General features: G+C 38.0%; 1 protein-coding gene and 1 long non-coding RNA gene across 4 annotated transcripts in view; one reads left to right on the top strand and one right to left on the bottom strand.

Annotated features, from left to right (window-relative positions):
* NKAIN2 (sodium/potassium transporting ATPase interacting 2) overlaps window positions 1-18,948 on the top strand; it is a 964,622-nt gene that overhangs the window by 595,739 nt on the left and 349,935 nt on the right. The gene's annotated exons all lie outside the window — the stretch shown is intronic.
* Window positions 1,121-5,961, bottom strand: LOC115296596. The gene is made up of 3 exons (XR_003910942.1): window positions 5,723-5,961; window positions 3,248-3,372; window positions 1,121-1,249 (listed from the first exon to the last, which is right to left on the bottom strand). It is a non-coding gene; the product is annotated as an uncharacterized LOC115296596 (long non-coding RNA).

An 18,948-nucleotide genomic window follows, 5' to 3' on the forward strand; every position in this document is an offset into this window, starting at 1 on the left:
ATTACAGTGTCAATTACATGGCTCATTGTTTGGGGCTGTTTTAGTATTTATTACAGAAGTTAATCTCTGTGAACCTCTGAGGGTTACTGGAACATCAGAATTAGTTACTAGCCATGCTTAATACGTCAGAAGAGACAACAAGTTCCTTACTTGTCCGTGGATCTCATGGACAATGTCTTTCCTCATTTAATGGAAGTCTGTTACTTTCTCCAGTGCTGTGGAACAAGGGAAAGGGATCCAAGCTTGGTGTCTGTATCTGTCATAGCTGCATTCTTGCAATTTAAAAACTTATTTAGAAAAAAAGAAATAAACTAAAATATAATTAATTAATCAATTAACTAAAGGGGCACCTGCGTAGCCCCTTGTGTTAAACATCTGACTCTTAATTGCAGCTCAGGTCTGGATCTCAGTAGTGAGCTTAAGCCCTGTGGTGAGTACTGTGCTAATTGGGAAACCTACATAAAAGATTAAAAAATAAAAATTAAATAAAATAGAAATTTATTTAGAATTACAATATTATTTAGATTTTACCTCAAAAGAATAGAATGTGAAAGACAGATTCTTCTAATCATTTTAAATATATTTTCCATCGGGGTGCTTGGGTGGCTCAGTAGGTTAAGTTCCGACACTTGGTCTCAACTCAAGTCATGATCTCTCAGTTCATGAGTTCAAGCCCTGCATTGGGTTCTGCTCTGACAGCTCCTTCTCTCTCTGCCTCTCCCCTACTCGCTCTCCGTCTCTTTCTTTCAAAACATATAAACATTTTTTAAATGACTTTAAGTATATTTTCCATATTTTCTCACTTTCTATTTAGATTCTGTACCAGTATAATACTTTTCACCTCAGCAGAATGTCTCCTCTCTATCCCTACACATAATAATTCCAGCAGTTTTTCTATTGCTAGTTATTCGTCAGCAATTTTATTGTTTTTAAGAATCTTTCATTCTGGAATTTCTTCTACTCCTACCACATCCCAAGTACCATAACCTAAGTTTATAAACATAAATTTCCATGGAGTGAGTACATCTTATGAAACAGAAAATACCACTAAAGAACTGGAGACATGTTTCACCCCAGTCTCTGATTGCTGGCAATAACTAGGATCCTTTCATACCACACAAAGCTCTTTATTAACAATATCACCAGGCTGAGATGCCATAACGGAGAGACCAAACGAAGTATGCTTGGTTTTTTATTTAGTCAGACTGGAAGCAGCTGCATTGCTGTTTGAATTGCTCCCTGAGCTCTCCTGCAAATATATAAAAGGATGTTATAAATAAGTTAGGAGTTGATGATTCTCATTTGTCAGTAAGGGCAGCCTAAGTGAAAGCTGCAGCAGGCAAGAATGGAGGCAAAATACTCGGAAATCCTTCATAATGGTAGAATGAGTTAATCATTCAGAGAATGAGAATACTCAGGGAACCAGAGGAAAGATTTAAGGCTAAGAATAATATCTTTTCTTTGGAAGAGATGGAAAGAAGGAGATACATCTTTTCCAAGATTAGGTGCAAGATTTTATAACTTGACTCTCCAGTATTACTAAATCAATTTTAGAACCAACGGACACTTCAAGCCTACAAGTATGTGCATCTGTGAGCATGCATAGGTGTGCCCCCATGGGTTTGTATATTTGATAAGAGGAATAAATAATATAAATAGAAGTGCCTGGGTGGCTCAGTCAGTTAAGCAGCCAGCTTTGGCTCAGGTCATGATCTCACTGTTCATGGATTTGAGCCGCGTGTCAGTCTCTTTGCTGTTATCACAGAGCCAGCTTCAGATCCTCTGTCCCCCTCTCACTGCTCCTCCCCATCTCAAAAATAAATAAACATTAAAAAAATTAATATGCATAGCAGGCAAGATTTTACCAGCTAACCCTTACTTATCTATTCTGCCAGAACATGGTTCACTCTTCCAATACCCTGTACCCCTCAGTAAGCCCTTCAGTGTCCGCAAATCCAGCTACTTTCTGTTTCCTGACCATGAACCTTAATATCCATCTTGTACCCATGCATGTGAATTCATATTCCTTCTTTTTGAATTTCCATTCTTTCTTTAATTATCAGTTCCAGTATTGCATTATTTGAGACAGCTCGTCTTCATAGGCTGAGATGGGAACTCCCTCCTTTTTGTTCCCACGGCACTTGAGGCACGCTTCTGTTGTGGCCAGCTGTTCATCAAAATCACCAGGGTTGGCTCTTTCCAGAAGGAAGCTTTTGAAGACACAGGTCACATTTGATTTTCCTTTGTATCATTGGCGCTAAGCCAGTATTTGGCATTGTATTTGGTATTCTTTATAGGCCTATGGATGAATGACTAGATAAATAAATGAACAACCCTGGGACCTCAAAAGGCAGAAAACAAGAACAATGCTCTAGGGGCTTTTAATGATCTGGCTCTGGCACTGGTGACACAGTGCTGGTCTCTGGCAGCTGCTACAGCCCTTGCTGCCAGGACTCCTTGTGTCCCTTGGCCAATCCTGAACTATGGGGGAGTATGGCTGGGTAATCATTTGAAAAATGCTATAAAGAAATACTTGATTCAAGGAAGAATCAGCAGCAAGGACTGAGCTGAAATAGGATGATTTCTGTGGTCAAAGAGACATTAAAATCAGATAGATGAAATAAGACAATGAAAAATTCAAGGGGAAAAATAAAAGAAAAATTTCAAGGAAAAAGAGTGCAACACAAAACAAAGATTTCACTATTTTGGAAAACCCTAGAGACTATATATAATGTAAGTAACCAAGTTTAACTTGTTTAAAGGAAAATATTAGAATAATTCTTTTATGAAATTTACAATAGAGAAATTTGATCCATCCTGATTTTTAAAAAACCTTATTTATGCTGTGATAGTCTAGAAAATAGCCCAAGTTATTTTGAAAAATAACAATTTCTCTGAAAATATATGAACAGCATGGAATTGTTCTCATTTGGTAGGTGCGATCACATCATCTATTGCTATATAGCAAGCTATCGCAAATTTCCATAATTTAGTGTTTTACAAAGCAACAAGTATTTAATCATTATTTCTCCTGGAATTTGACTAGACTCAGGCTGTTATCTGTTGGATCTTTAGTGTGGCTTCAGTCAGAGGGTGGGCTGGGCCACTCAGTCAAATCTGGTATGTGGGCTGGTAGGGCACAAAGAGCCGGGGGCTGGAACAGCCTGGGCCCTCCCAAATTTCTTTTTCCCTCTGTAGCATTTCCATCTGGCTTCCCCAGCATGGTGGCTTCAGGTGATATTCGTACCTGGTGGCTCAGAGCTCCAAAGTTGTGTTTCCCCAAAGGTAGAAGCACATTTCCTTGATGAGTTCACAAACCATGCGATGTCCCTTCCACAGCATCTGGTTATCAAGACCATCACAATGACTCTCCTGATTCAAAGGGAGGGGACACAGACTTCACCTGTTGATGTCTGGACGTTTTAAACCATCATACACATTTTCAAGTACAGATTCACACACACACACACACACACACACACACACACACAGCCAATTCCCTACAAGCTTTCAATTACTTGGGTGTCATGAATTTTTAGTATGATTCCGACATGCTTTTAGAACTGCTCATGTCTTGCTAATATGCATGACCTCCATAGACATTTAAATGGAACTTTATCGAGTGAAAATGGCAATAAATTAGGATGAGATAATAACTTCTTCATTGCCTATTTTTAGAGAGATTAATTCCTAGAGAGATTTCATAAAGTGCATATGATTGCCACGGGATTAAGAAACTCATTCTGATAGTCTATCACAGGCAAAGGTTGCTTGGGAAACAGTAACTGCCAACTGTTACGCATCCAGGGGCTTGTTTGATGGGATAACTGATTTTCCCAGTCCCTGTTCTCTATTTACCCACTGCAATATCTCCGGGCAGATTCCCACATGTAGATTTTCTATTTATGCCTTATTTTTGGCTCTCTTCAGAAAAATGACTGAAGCTGCTATCACGTCACAGCAAATCAAAATAAAATCCTTAAAGCTAAAGCGGTCACCAGGATTACTTTATATAAAAACATTTTGGGGGTGCCTGGGTGGCTCAGTCAATTGAGTATATAACTTTGGCTCAGATCATGATCTCACATTCATGGGTCTGAGCCCTGCCTCAAGCTCTATGCTGCCATGTCCAAGCCTGAGTCTGCTTTGGATTCTGTGTCTCCCTCTCTCTCCGCCCCTCTCCTGCTCATGCTCTGTCTCTCTCTGTCTCTCAAAAAATAAAATAAAACATTAAAATTTTTTAAATAAATTTTTAAATAACTCACTATTCATTGTTACCACTACAGGTACCCTAAGACAGTGCTCTTAATTATTTTTCCATTATTGTCCCCTAAGTTCTCCCCCTCCGCATGAAGTTTAACACCAGAGATATAATGTATATCCGTCTATATTACATGTATAGAGGTACTTTAGACATAAAAACAATACTTTTTCCTGCCTCATGACCTAATTTTTCTTCCTTGAGAGTGATATCACCTCTATTGAAATGCATGCCCTATAATTATATAATCTAATTATTTAATTGATTAAAATAGCAAATCAGAGACACCACTCTCATCTGAAAAATGCACATTTAAATATTGATATTTTCAAAGTATTGGAGTCTAACATATCCATATAATCGTGTTCACGTATCTAAATATCTATGCATAATGTCCAGAGATATTCCTACTGCCGACCAAAAAAGAAAACAAAAAACAAAAAATCCAGAAGGATAAGTGATTGATTTCCGTAGTTCAGATACAATTTCAGAATCAGTGTTCAGAGAAAGGACTGTGAGAAATATGGGAAATGAAAGCCATTAGAACACACAAGCTTCTTGAAACCTCCTTCCTAACCTGAATAGTGATCTTTGTGAAGAGCAAATTTCACAAAGAAGATATAGTAGGTTTTACAACTTTGTACATGTCCTGAACATCTAAACGGTATATTTAGTGCCATGCTCTGGATCAGCCGTGCTATAGTCATGTGGAGCTGCATTCCACGTCACAGGGTCCAAGATTTGCCGAGTCAGAACATTTATGATGTACCATTAGCAACGAAGAAGAGTTTAATCTAGGCTTTCTGTCTCAACCGTAAGAACATGAGTTCTGGCCTATGATTATCAGACCACATATGCGTCATGTCTTTCATCTCATTGCTAGGTGTTCAGATGTTTGTGATATCATAGATCCTCGGTGTATAAACACATGCACGTTCAATCTTAGATTGTGCTGAGCATTGTTGGAGGGCTCAATTTAAAATTATAAAGGTTGAGTGAGCCACTGAATAGAGGAAGACATGTTTGGATTAAAACAACAGTGAAATAAATTGAATCAGCTTCTAGACTCTATTGCCACCACAGGAAGTATCAGTGGTCCATGTGGGGAAAACATGGAATTATCTGCCCAGACTGGACTTCATAGTCATCCCCCTCATAGGTCTGTCCTGAACCCTTTCTCTGTCACCCCAACAACCGGCCACTTCCTTCTTTGTGTCCCAAAGGCACCAGCGTGCCCTGTGCCTAAAGCTGCCATGGGAACTATCCTCCTTGTAGGTTTGCCTTCCTGCCACCCACCTGTGCACTATTGAATGTGGGAGCCCCTATATACTCAGGGCACCTCAGTTGTCTTTGTATCTCCAGTTGGCAGCAGAGTGATGCACTTGTAAAATATATCGAATAAAGCAAAGTGTGCTGGCAGGTTACTCTAAATTAGCTTCACAGATTTTCCTCAGAACAAACCTGGTATGGCCTCAATGTCAGCTCCTTACGTTGACCGTTTTCACTCAGAAGACACAAGCTCTGAAATGAGATGGTAGAAGTGTTAGCCTGGGCTGGACCACTTTTCCTTGCTTGTTAGAACAAAGCATAATTGTATGCCATCACGGCACTCTCCCCGTCTTTGTCACGCAGCAGACTCCGGAGTAAAGAAAGTTGACGGAATGTCTGTCAAAGGGGAGAGAATTTGTATTCAGTGATGTCCCAATTGTATTTTCAAGGCCGCATCAATGCCTTTGGAGGGGCAGTCCCCCTCAGCTACGGGACAGAACTTGCCTCCTTTTCTATCACCAGCCCTATGACTTCATACAGAATTCCAGAATTCTGATAAACTGTCATGTGGAAAAATGATAAAGTGATTTATGCTCAATTTTGCTGGAAGGGAGAAATGCGAGGGCTGTCAGTCTGGGTCTTGAGAACAAATGAGTTACAGTTCATGAAGCAGCTCAATAAGGCTATCATTTCCCATCAGCTCCCATCACTGACAGCCAAGATTTACTAGCGAGAGCGTGGGCTGGGGGCTGAGACTTTGTGCCAGGTGGATCGGCACGATTATTCCATCAGCCAGGCTCATATAGACAAGAGGCTACCATGAATATTTGATGGTAGCATTTTCCCAGAAATGTTTGTGAAACGTAGCATTACTTTTCTCCCATTTGCTGGGAACCTCTTCACTCGACCCACATACATGTGCATCTCTTTGAAAAATGACCACTTGTAAACCACAAGGGCATTTGGGATTGTTTTTTCTGCACCGGCGGGTGGCGTGTTCCTCTTGGCAGTCTGCGCATGCATTACGCTAATCCATTGTCCCCCATCCTCATAGGATGAAGTGAAAAATCCCTTGTCTACCAAGACGCTATATACATTACATCTGTCATTATCCATCTGACACAGTGGCAGTGAGCGGACAGCCTTCAAGCCCCCTCTGTGCTCAGAGAAAACAGGCTTTGATCTATGGCATTTGCTGTGTTCTCTAGGAAAACAAAAGGAGGAGGTGGGGGGGGGGGATGGATTTAGATTAGGCCTAAAAATAGTTTCTGTTGATTTTCTTTGAAGTAGAAATGCCTAACTTTGTAAATTCTGAATGGTTGCAGGGCTCTTTTTCTTGAGACATTTATTTTCAGAGGTGGGGGACTTCCCTCAGGACTTTCATATGGGTCAGGTTATTTTTAGAAGAAAAACCATTTAATCCTTGCCCTCGGGTGCTAGGGAAATGTGTTTCTAAAATCTCTAGGGGGAAGTTGAGTGTTTATTTTGTACTTCAAAATCATCTCTAAATGATTTCAAATAAGTCTTATCTATTTCATCATTTTTCTAATTGTAATCTTTGGTGAACTAGTTCCAAAAGAGAATAGTAGGTGTTTTGTGAGCATATGAGAGACATCTGGGCAAACAAACAAAGGGGGACATTTTTGACCTGCTGGATGTTTTGTTTGCCTTTCAATAAGCTCTGCATAGGCAGGCCCCTTCATTGAATTAGCAACTTGAGATTCTCTTAAATTATCTAAGCATTCAGCTTAGTGAAATATTGAACAAAAATATATTCCTCTGTATGACTATAATGCCTGTTGCTGAACACCAGTCCTTACTTCACGGAGTTCCTTACACAGTGAGCCCCGTAGGTTTGAGGCTGCCTGAGCTAGCTGTTAACGTGGGGCAGTGGTGTTAGTCTATAAGATAGCATGTTGTGTCAAGTAGAAGAAAAGTGGGAAGAAAATGTGAAGCTAAGGAAATACAATTTTTGAGTTTAAAATTTTTCGTTCAGTCATTCAGCAAATACTCCATACAGGCATTGTTCTTGCTACTCTGAATATAGTTTCGAGTTAGTATACCTAGATCAGAAGAGAGAGAAATAAAAATAAAGTATTGAGGAAAGTTCCAGAAAGTCACAAGTATTTTGAGGGAACTAACCAAAGTGAGATAAAAGAGTGACTATTGATTTTAGTGTGAGTCAAGGACATTTCCCTGAGGAATGGCTTTTAAACTGAAATCCACATGACTGGGAGGAAGATGGCATCCCAAGGTCTCAAGGAGGACCAGTTCCCAGAGGAGGAATTGCCTAGCACTGGAGCCCTAGGATAGGAACTGATTAGCACGTTTGAGAAACCAAAAGAAAGCCAGGGGTCAGACAATAGAGGTCTTAGTAAGCCAGTAAGCTGTTCTACAGTTGAAGCCTCAAGTTCTCTCTCAGGGTCCAGAGAGTCAAATACACTTAATAAAGTTCTTTTAAAAGAAGAAAAGGAATGTTCTGTTTAGTATTGTCAAAAACCATTATCGCTGATGTTTAAATGAGCGTTTATTATGTGCCAAACATGGATCTAAGTGTTCTATATATATTTAATCTTCTAATCCTCATCATAGTCCTGTGATGTCAGTATTTTTATTAAAAAGAGGAAACAGAATCATGGAGAATTTAAATACACTTTCCACAGACTCACAGTGAAAGGACACAGGTGTAAGACAAACTGACTCCATGACAGGCTTCAAGTTTCCCCTTTGACCTTGGAGTCCTAAGTGTGGTTTTTCAGAATCATTAGACAATAAAAGGGCACTGTGTGCTCAACCAGGGACCACCCTAGTAACACCCAATCAGAAGCGCCAGCTAAAATGCTTAGCATTCCTAAGGGCAGGCCTAGAGATAGAAGCTATAGATAATCACTTATTGCTTAAGGCTAGTTACACCCTACGTGGGAGTCCTGGGTCCACTCTGTAATTGGTTAATACTCTAAATATTGTGATTGGGTACCCCCAAAAGTAATGAACACTTTGGACAATGTATATGGTTAAAGTTGCTGCCAATGCTGTTATGCAATAATGATTGGATCACTGTCCCTGTGTCTCAATCTCCTGTAACTCCCCCTTCCCAAACCCCATTAAAAACCCTGCTCAGCTCTTGTTTGGGGCTCTCAGCACGGATCCACTGCCTTGGTGAAGTCTGTGAGTCCGAGCTTATAAGCCCATGATAATAAATGCCCTTTGCTTTTGCATGCATGACTCGGTCTCCCTGGCGGTCTCTGGTTTTGGGGGATGATATTGAAATCTGGGCATAACAACAGCAAATGGCTGAACTGGGATTTGACCCAGATTGTTTGGTTCCAGAGCCCATGTCCTTATTGGGAGACTTGTCACAGAGTTAAAAGGCTTTCCAGGATATTTTTTCTGAACTGCATGTGAAATATACCATCTACACCATGAAGATTAGACAGTAACAAAGTGTCATGTTTTTCTGAAATGCTTCTCCATAGGCTTAATGAATCCTTTAGGTTAAAAAGTTTCAAAGCCAAACATTCTTTTTTGTCCATAGAAACCCAGTATCATTTGGTTCCTGGAAATTTAGTCTTCAGAAATAAAAAATCTAAAATAAAATACTAGGTAAAATGTAAGCATTCATAATTCATGAATCAAAAGCCCCAATGTAAAGTTCTCTGTGAAAGAAATACTTGATTTTATTGCTTTTTAAACTTAAGCTAACCACATCAAGTCAAACGATGAGCACTTTTTATTTTTAATCCATGTATTTGTGTTATCAACAGCTAAAATATTGTATTTTAAGGGATTTTAAGTGATTCCAGTTGGTACATTGAAGGAAATTCAATGCTGAATATTGATTGTGTGGCTTTATTGACCATATGCTTTCATTCCATGACAAAATTTCATTTATTAAGGAAACAAAACCCTATACAGTGTCAATTATCAGTTCTTCTGTTCCATAAGATTAGTTCAGATGCTTTTCTTAGCCTCTTCTTCCAAAGCTCAAGAAAGAAACATCAGAAATTAGGATTTTTTTAAAAATTAAAAACAGTCTTCAAAATAATAAGAGCTTCTTTTTATACCGTTACAATGTCATAAGATACAGTATGCCTTTTACTCATTAGATTCAGTGCTGATCTAATTCACAATAGTCGATAGGTGGGAATAAAAATGGTTTCAGGTTCGTGTCCATTCTATAAACATATGACTGCTTTTGTGAAGTCATAGAACCAAAGCTAAATAAAACTTTCATCCCCAGAATTGTAATTCAGTACAGATGAGATTCCTCTTGGAATCTCACAGCCCATTCCCATCTTCCCTCGGGATATTTCCAGAACCCACCTCTCCCACCTCCATTGGCACTACCTTATCTCCTTCCTGGCCTCTTACTTACCCCATTTCTGTTCCTGATGTGTGGCCAGAGTGGCCCTTTTCATTATAAACCACATCATGGCATTGCTCTGCCGAACTCCTCAAACGGCTTTCATCTCTCTCAAAGCACAGTCTACAATGGCTGTATTGTCTCTCTGATCTGCCAGGGTTTCCCCTTCCCTTTGCTCTCTCCTATCTCCTTTTTCTCTTCCCTCTCACCCTGCTTTAGCAACACCAGTCTCCAACAAACACTCTAGGCACACCCTGTCTCAGGGCTTTTCCATTTACTGTTTCATCTCCCTCAGATGCCCTTCCTCTAGGAAATATGTGTAACTGACTCTCTAAATCAGATAACTTTCCAGTCAATCTTACCTTAACCATGCATTTTAAATGTATAGCCTGTTATCCTTAATCTCCCAAATTCAGGGTACTCTGTCATATCTTTTTTTTTCTGTGGTATTTAACACATTCTGTCATATTCTATAGTATACTACATGTACACATGATATATTAAGATTACTTACCCTAGAATATGAAACCCAAAAGGCCTCCAATGGCCTCAGGCTTGGTACAAAATAGGTGCTCAATGAATATTGTTGAATGTATGAATCTTCCCTTTTTCTTTTTGAAGATTTTTCAGTTTTATCAAGTATATAATGTTATAAAGTATATAATTTTGAGATTTAACTTTGTACATTTTGCCAGATAATTGATCACAAGCCCTTCTTGCCTGGTCCTTCTATTCATTCTCCCCTTCCCTCCCCTGCTCGTGGTGCTCTACCCTCCCTCCCTTTTTTTCCTGCTGCTCTTTCTTTTCTGTCTCCACCACCTCCTTTTCTCTATCTCATTCAATAGCATGAAACAAGAGTTAAGAGCTGTGAATATGTAAAGAATGAATCAAAACTGTGCTTCTTCTCATAAGCTCTGAGGAGCTTAAAGAAAGATTTTTCAGTGCATTGGGTTCAGTGACTTGGACACAGTGTGTGCCTCATGCAGAATTGGGGGAGTGTTTAGGCAAGCTTCCTAGCGTGATGATCTTTGTACTAGGTTTTAGAGAATGAGTGATTATTTCCCCAATAGATTAAGGATATGATAGCTGAATTATAAATATTATTTGCTGATCTTTAGGTTTTCCTTTTTAATCACAATTACTGGTCCAAAGAAAAGTTATTTTTCTCAGTAGTTACTATTTATATCATTTTAACTTGCAGTCCATCAGGTCTGGAAATACAAGGGTATGTGTGTGTGGCAAGAAGGTCAACGGCATCACATTTAATGAATACATTTAGGCTTGGCTTCCTATATGATTATCCAGTGAGTGAAAATTGTACAGGAATATCTTTCAATACACATAACTTGTTAGTCTATATCATTATTGTAAAATTTTATACACTACAAATTTTTAGATAGGAAGAAAAAATAGAACTTGTTAATAAACATTGAGCTGCAATAATTGTCTAAAAATCTCCAAAATTTTATTTTTAATTTATTTCTGATTCTAAAATTTTCCCCCAAATATCTCACCTGATAAGCACTATACCCACTCTGCTTTAGAAAACAAGGAAACAGACTATTTGTACCAATATTATTTTCTACCATCTGGAAGATAAAAGGTCACTCTAGCTAATTCAGGGTTCTAAAATTATCAATTATTCTTTGTCTCTTTTGTATATTCAACCTCTAGCTCTGTGTCTGGTTCTCCCTATTGACCCATAAATATGCTTTATTCTCTTCAGAGAAAGACACACACACAGAGAAAATGTGGGCTGCATGTTTTCACACACTGAAGCCCTAACCCCCATTATGATGGTATTTGGAAGGCCTTTGAGAGATGATTAGATTTAGATGAGATTTGAGCATGGGCCTCCTGATGGAATTAGTGTTTTTATTAGAAGAGGAAGCGAGACCAGGGCTCTTGCTGTCTCTGCTGTGTGAGGACATAGCAAGAGGACAGCAGTCTAAAGCAAGGAAGACTCTCACTGGCAACCAAATAGATGTGCACCTTGATCTTGGACTTCCCGGCCTCCAGAACTATGAGAAATAAATTCCTGCTGTTTAAACCACTCAGCCTATGGTATTTTGTTATGGCACCCTGAGCTTCTTCAGCTGACTAAGAAGAAAATATTATGACAACTTAAACAGGGTGCCCCACTCTGTCTTTTGCTTCTCAGCTTCTCTCTCCTTCCTTGACACTTGAACTTGTGGCCATCCCCTCATGCTTCCTCACTCCTTAACCTGCTCATATGTAGCAGCCAGCCCTTCCATGCCACGAAACAACTCTTGGTGATACCACCAATGACCCCATGTCACTCACTATAATTAGCTTTTTTTCAGTTCCATTTTACTTCTTACATCAGCAACATCAACATTAACCAGTTTCCATCCTCTCTTTTTTTTTCTGAAGTTTTTATTTAAACTCTAGTTAGTTAACATATAGTGAATATTGGTTTCAGTAGAACTCAGTGATTCATCTCTTATATAGAACACCCAGTGCTCCTCACAAGTGCTCTCCTTAATGCCTATCACCCATTTAGCCCATCCCCCACCCACCTCCCTCTATCAACCCTCAATTTGTTCTCTATCATTAAGAGTCTCTTATGATTTGTTCCCCTCTCTCTCTCTCTTTTCCCCTCCCCATATGTTCATCTGTTTTGTTTCTTAAATTACACATATGTCCACTCTTTTCTTGAATCATTTTTTCCCTTGTCTCTTAAGAAACAAAAGCCATCTATATTTTCTTCTTCTGAGAATGCTTCCTCTGTGTCTTCTTTAATAAATGCATTCTATTACTCAGTCACTAAATCTCAGAGTTAGCAGAAGCTTGATCCTAGACGGCCTTCCGTCTTTTCATATTATCATCCTTTGTGATGTCATCCCTACATGGAGCTTCACTTACCACTTACAGATCTACCTAGATGGTTTCAAAACTGTATCTCGAGCATACACTTCTTTTCTCAACCCGAGAAGGATGTATAAAAACATTTCACATGACATCTCTCCTCAAATAGCGAATGATATCTCCAAAGTTAAAGTGTTAAACAAATAATTCCTGATTGTCACATATACACATCCTTTCTAAAGAAAACTAAGGTGATTTCTGCCCGGTGGTCTTTAATCTCATGAATGACACTAACCAATCACCTGATTGCTAATCCAAGAACTAGGGCCACTGCCTAGTCTTCATGTTTATCTTAAATCTAAGTACTGCAGACTTAACCTGCTAAATGTCTCTCAAATTTATTTATCCAGCCATTGTCTTTATCTCTAACATTACCACCACCATCAGTTTTCTTACATGCTCACGAGCTTATCATCTCTCATCATTACTCCTTCATGTGGTAGATTTAATGGTACTTTGAAAAGCATCTCTTATAATATCAGGTTTTTCCTCTCAAATATCTCCCTACTGGTTCGAGGATCTGTACTAACCCCTTTAAAATTCCTCCAAACTCCAGCAGGTCTGGATTCCAAGTCCCTTCTCCCTTGTTTTATTTTGGTTCTAATCAAATCTACATTTTAGAAGTAAGATACATCATTCACTAATGTACTGTGTAGGGGAGGAAAAACTACTTTTACACAATTATGTTCTGTGGATGGACCTGAAAATTAAACTGACATAAAACAGACAAACAGGAGAACAGCATACAAATTCTATTTAATATTTTTATATACACATGGGAGTCTGCATAAGGAAAGTGAAGACCAAAGAAAGGTTAGAACTAAGAGCTTATATACTTTTTAAACAAAGAGACAAAAGATAAACTTGTGAAGTGACAAAACAAAGGGGCTTGGGTTAGGGGTAATAAATTGTGGGACAGTGCCTAGGAAATATATGGGAGAATTTATGGAAAGTAAGGGTTGTTTTGATAGGTTTGTTTGGAGAGGTCCATTTTGGCATGAACTTCCCGTTTGAGGTGATAACAATGTTCTTCTATTTCTGGTACAGAAAAGGCACCTTTCTCATGGGAAAGTTTACAACATGCTTTTAGATAGAAAGGGGAGTGTCAGAGAGCCCTTCCTACATTTGTTGTTTCTTAGGTGCCTTCAGCCCAAAATAATCCATATACCAAAGCAGCATATTTTGGGGTGTCATGTTCTGAACCACTTCCACTACTATGAAAGAAAAACAATTGCCTATTAAACTGTAAGAGAATGTTTATTTTTCATAAGGATTATAAACTATATTCCAACTTAAGTGATATAAAATGTGAAAAAAAAATCTTTACCTTCTAGATAATGAAACAATATGGTATTTCATCAGATTCCTGTGCTCTGTTTCTGGTTGTGTCTCCGTGTGCACTCTACTTTTCAGGTAGGGGTGCCTCGGAAATAGGCTCTGAAGATTTGCATGAAACAAGTTTACTGAAATGTGATCTCAAGGTCAGCACCTGGAGGGGATCTGAAAAAAGCCTTTTTGGATAGAGGGTGAAACTGAACTATGTCACAACAAAGGTCTCAGACAGTCCTACAAAGATTTCTGGGACTAGGATGATCTTTCATTAATATCTTGAATTGGGCAGGGGCACCTGGGTGGCTCAGTTGGGTAAGCACCAACTTTAGCTCTTGTCATGATCTCACGGTTCCTAGGTTCAAGCCCATGTCACGCTCTGTACTGACAGTTATGAGTCTGGAGCCTGCTTTGGATTCTGTGTGTCTCTCTCTCTGCCTCTCTCCCACTTGTGCTCTGTCTCTCTCTCTCAAAAATAAATAAACATTTAAAAGAACATCTTGAATTGGGCAAGTGGCCTAGACTGACCAATCATTGGATGTGGAATATCCTTGGGGAGCAGGTTTGAATGAATCAGCCACCAACAATCCAAACAGCTAGACAATGAGTTCTCAGTCCTGAGTGCATTGGTGAATCTAAGAAGCACACCATGACATCTACTACAGTCCACTCTCTGCTTTATGGAAGAACTCTTTGGGGATTCCAGTGCTCTTCCTTTTCCTGAGAAAAACTTGCATGAAGCTTGTAAACTGGATGTACTTCTACCCTTTTGCTCTAGCTAGTCTTGAGGCCATAACTGATACCTCCCCCTCACTCTCAGTTGGTACTGCTGGTAGTTGAAATGATCTTCCAGATATTTCTCTGGTTAAAATGTTTCTCTAGGGCCATGGCTGCTGCACATTTCCATTCACTCTCAAAATTAGGCAATCAAATACCAAGAAGTGTCCAATTGGACACCTGACTTCCATATATATTATTTTTTTTTAACCTCTTCTAATGATTGGTGTCATTTAGCCCTTTCAAAATGTTGACTTCTCTCTTTATTTGCTAGATTTTTTTTAGAGTAAGGAGTTCTAAGTAACTAGGCAACACCTAAAGCTTCAGATATAATAGGACTCTTGTTGTGTTCCTTGGTATAAGTGTACCCTCTCTGATAACCAAGACCTGGAAATCCTTAGAGTCCAGAGTTGTGGAAGTGAGAAGCACAGATTCTTCCCAAATGATACACTGGGAATAATGGTAGGTAGGCACGTTCCTCATTCAATTCACCAATTCCTAGGCAAATGCATTCTAATTAAAGAAGACTCAGTGACATATATTAGTACTTAATTTAGGGTATATACTGTCATCCCTTCAAGGTATCATCTCCAAGTTCAAACTCAGATAGTTTTGCTTTAACAAGCCATCCTTCCCTCTGTAAAGCTGCTGACTTCTGGATATTTATATATGATAGCACCAGCAGATGGTTTATACCCGTTACTGCTCTCTCCTTTCCTCTAAAGTGAACCAATCCAGTTTGATTTTATGCAGGATCCTATGTTAATTAATCAAGCAGTAGAAGGCCTCAGATAGTGGTGCTCCTGAATCCCTACATGCAGAAAAGAATAACTCATACTCAGAATCTTTCCAATTTTAATCAAGATGAATGTGGTAGTTTAAATATGTCCACAAATTCTTTTATATTCTTCTATCCAAAAGTGTTGTCTAATATACTTTGTCTTAAATGTGGCATGATTTTAGTCATTTGCTTTTAATGAATAAAATGAGGAAGAAGTGAGGTCATATGGTGTCTAAAGCTAGGTCAGAGAATAAGACATAGTCATGCTTAGTTTTCTCTTGCTTTCAGGACAGTTGAATGTCCGACTTTTGATTGTGGCTCATGTGATGCCAGGGTTGTGGATCAAGCCCCATGTCAGGCTCCATGTTGAGAATGAGTCTGCTTAAGATTCTCTCTTTGTGCCTCTGCCCCTCTCTCCTGCTTGTTCGTTCTTGTTCTCTCTGTCTCTCTCTCTCTCTCAATCTCTCTCCCTGCCTCTCTCTCTCAAATATAAATAAAAATAAGTATTTAAAAAAGAACATGAGGAGGCCTACAAGGTGTTTTTACTGTGCTTGGTAGTGATAGTTTGCAAGATGTTATAATTTACTCCTTATTTTAAGGGAATGTTCAAGTTAAACCACAGACCAGTATACCTAAAAAAAACTTCACTCAGTGAGTCCTTCAATCTTTGCAGAGGTTATTTCCTCTCATACAACACACAACTTCCCAAGCCTCCAATGTAGTTGCTACTTTTGGTAATCTGTTTTGGATGACATGTTATTTATATGGCTCTACCAATTTAATGGACCAATGAGATACTGTGTGGAATATCCTGATAATCCAGTTTCCCTCAGACTGTATTTGACAAAAGGCAGAAGAATTCATAGTTCTGGAATAAGGCCACAAATGTATACCATTTCTGATTCTCATTTCTGACTGAGATAGAAAGGTATGCATGTGACATGCCAAAGGCAGTGTCAGTCTGCTCTAGCAAAGATATTATATCTAGTATGGTGGCTTCTCTTGGGGATACCACTTGTTTCAGTTTTGAATAATCTAGTGTCATCCTTCAGCATTTATCTAGCTTTAGTAGGGTCCAAACTCATGAGTCATGTTGGGATATGATAAGACTGTTGAAAGATTAGTTCTAATCTTTGCTATTTCTACAAGGGATGATATTGTTTTTCACTTACTCTCTTGATAGAGGTTTCCACTTGGACTTTCTCCTTTAGTACTTATCCCACTCACCAAGGAGCATGTTGGGAATTTTCCAACTGAAAAGTAAGCCCATTCCAATTATACATTTGAAGACAGGGCAAATGACAGTGGTTGTGGCCCTTGTCTCACAAGATATTTGCAGATGTTGTTTCCTCTCTAGAGATGTTGTCCATTTCCCTCTTTGCTTCCTTGACTCTTTCTTATACTTTAAATCTCAATTCAAAAAAACCTTCCTGAATAGATAAATTTTTTCAGCATAACCTGTTAGATGACCTGTTGTTCTCTTTTCAGTGCACAATAGGTTATGATTTTATAATTATTTGCATGATTATTTGGGTATTGTTTATTTGCTTGGCTAAATCATAACTTCCATGAAATGTAAGGAGAATATTTGTATTTAGAGCCTTTACCATAGTACCTGGCATGCAGTTGGTACTTAACAACTTTCATACAGTTAGTTTATATAGAAGGAATACAAGAACATCTTAATAAATTAGGAGCTGCCCTAGAATTTTTGACTACCGGCCCCAAATTCTCATGAAAATAGATTTGCAGGACCTCAAATTTTAAAAAAGTTAATTAGTACCTGATCCTTAGTATGAATTGGCTACGTTATTGATGTATTTTTGACAAGAATGAATGTTCTCCAGATTTGAAGTATTTTACATATTTTTCCCAAATTCATGTTTAACTAGCTTGAATAGCTCAAAATTACTTCAAGTGCCTAACTAGAAAGGTTGTGCTATAATATTTGAGGCTGTCGAGTTATCCTTACCCTAAGACACCCATAGAAGAACACTTGAGAGACATCAAGTAACCATGTGTATGCTATTAAACCATTTATTAAGTTGGTGTATTCGTTTTTGTTCAATATTACGTATTCTAATCTAAACTTTTCTTATTTTAAATATTATATTCTTAAAGTAGGATTTCATTCTATATGTGGTATGTTTATATTATATACATTTTTGAACAAATTAAATGTAAGAAAATGAATTTCTGTCTCCTAAAATTGTGTTCTCTGGGGAATTCCAAACTCAAAATTACACAAGAAGGAATAATTTCTCATTGAGAGAAATGTCTAATTCAAAAAGCTTTTTTGAAATTGATGGAATTGAATTTAAAGAAATTTCATGTTGAGAATGAATCCTATAAATATTTTTATAGAACTGCACAAAGATGTCCATACAAAATTTACATGGTAAAATTATGTGTATACAAAGAAACTGAAAATGTGGAACTCTCCATAAAAGAGAATGGTTAAAAATAAGGAATACACACATACAATAGAATATATACAATTTTGCTATATTTTATTGCATTTTGTATATTATGAGATCATTATAAAGAATACAGTGGATATAAAAAAAGAATACAATAGGCATGAGCTATAATATGAAAAATTCTATAACATGTTTTTAAGTAAAAAAAAAACGATGTAGAGCAACACTATGTAGAATTGTTCCTTCTGTGTGAATAAAATTTTTGAGAGGGATATGCAAAAAATAAAACCGTGTTTATACTTTCTGGGGAAAGGAATTAGTAGTTAGAGGGGAGAAGATACCATTCACTTTTATTTTTTGCCTTTCTTTACTGTTTGAGCTTTCAATGTACATAAATATTACTTTTGTAAATATTAATGTAATTTGAAAAATATATATTATTTTGTTAGCCCAGAAAATAAAAACTTTAAATATCTCTACATGTTTTAAAGAAGGAGATTCTGGAATGTTATCTAAACACACTTTTTATTTTATATTTTATTTCTCATATCATCCAATACTTGATTTTCTCTAGAACAACAACTTTCTAAAAGAATCAGTAAGACTCAACCATTATTTCAATATTGAACATGCAAACAAAGTGTTTTCCAGTTATCATATCATTGTTACATCGTTTCAGAATCTCATGGAGCAGCACTCTGTTTGTGATTAACAACTATACTCTCTTACCATAGCAACAATGATATAACAAATTCTGAAGGAAGTATTGACTGAGCACCAAATATTATTGCCCAGTGATGGGATCGTTTAAACAACAACAACAACAACAACAAGAGCCACTTCCCAAGCTTGGTATGCC

This window comes from Suricata suricatta, chromosome 7 (genome assembly GCF_006229205.1).
Source record: "Suricata suricatta isolate VVHF042 chromosome 7, meerkat_22Aug2017_6uvM2_HiC, whole genome shotgun sequence".
Lineage (NCBI taxonomy): Eukaryota > Metazoa > Chordata > Mammalia > Carnivora > Herpestidae > Suricata > Suricata suricatta.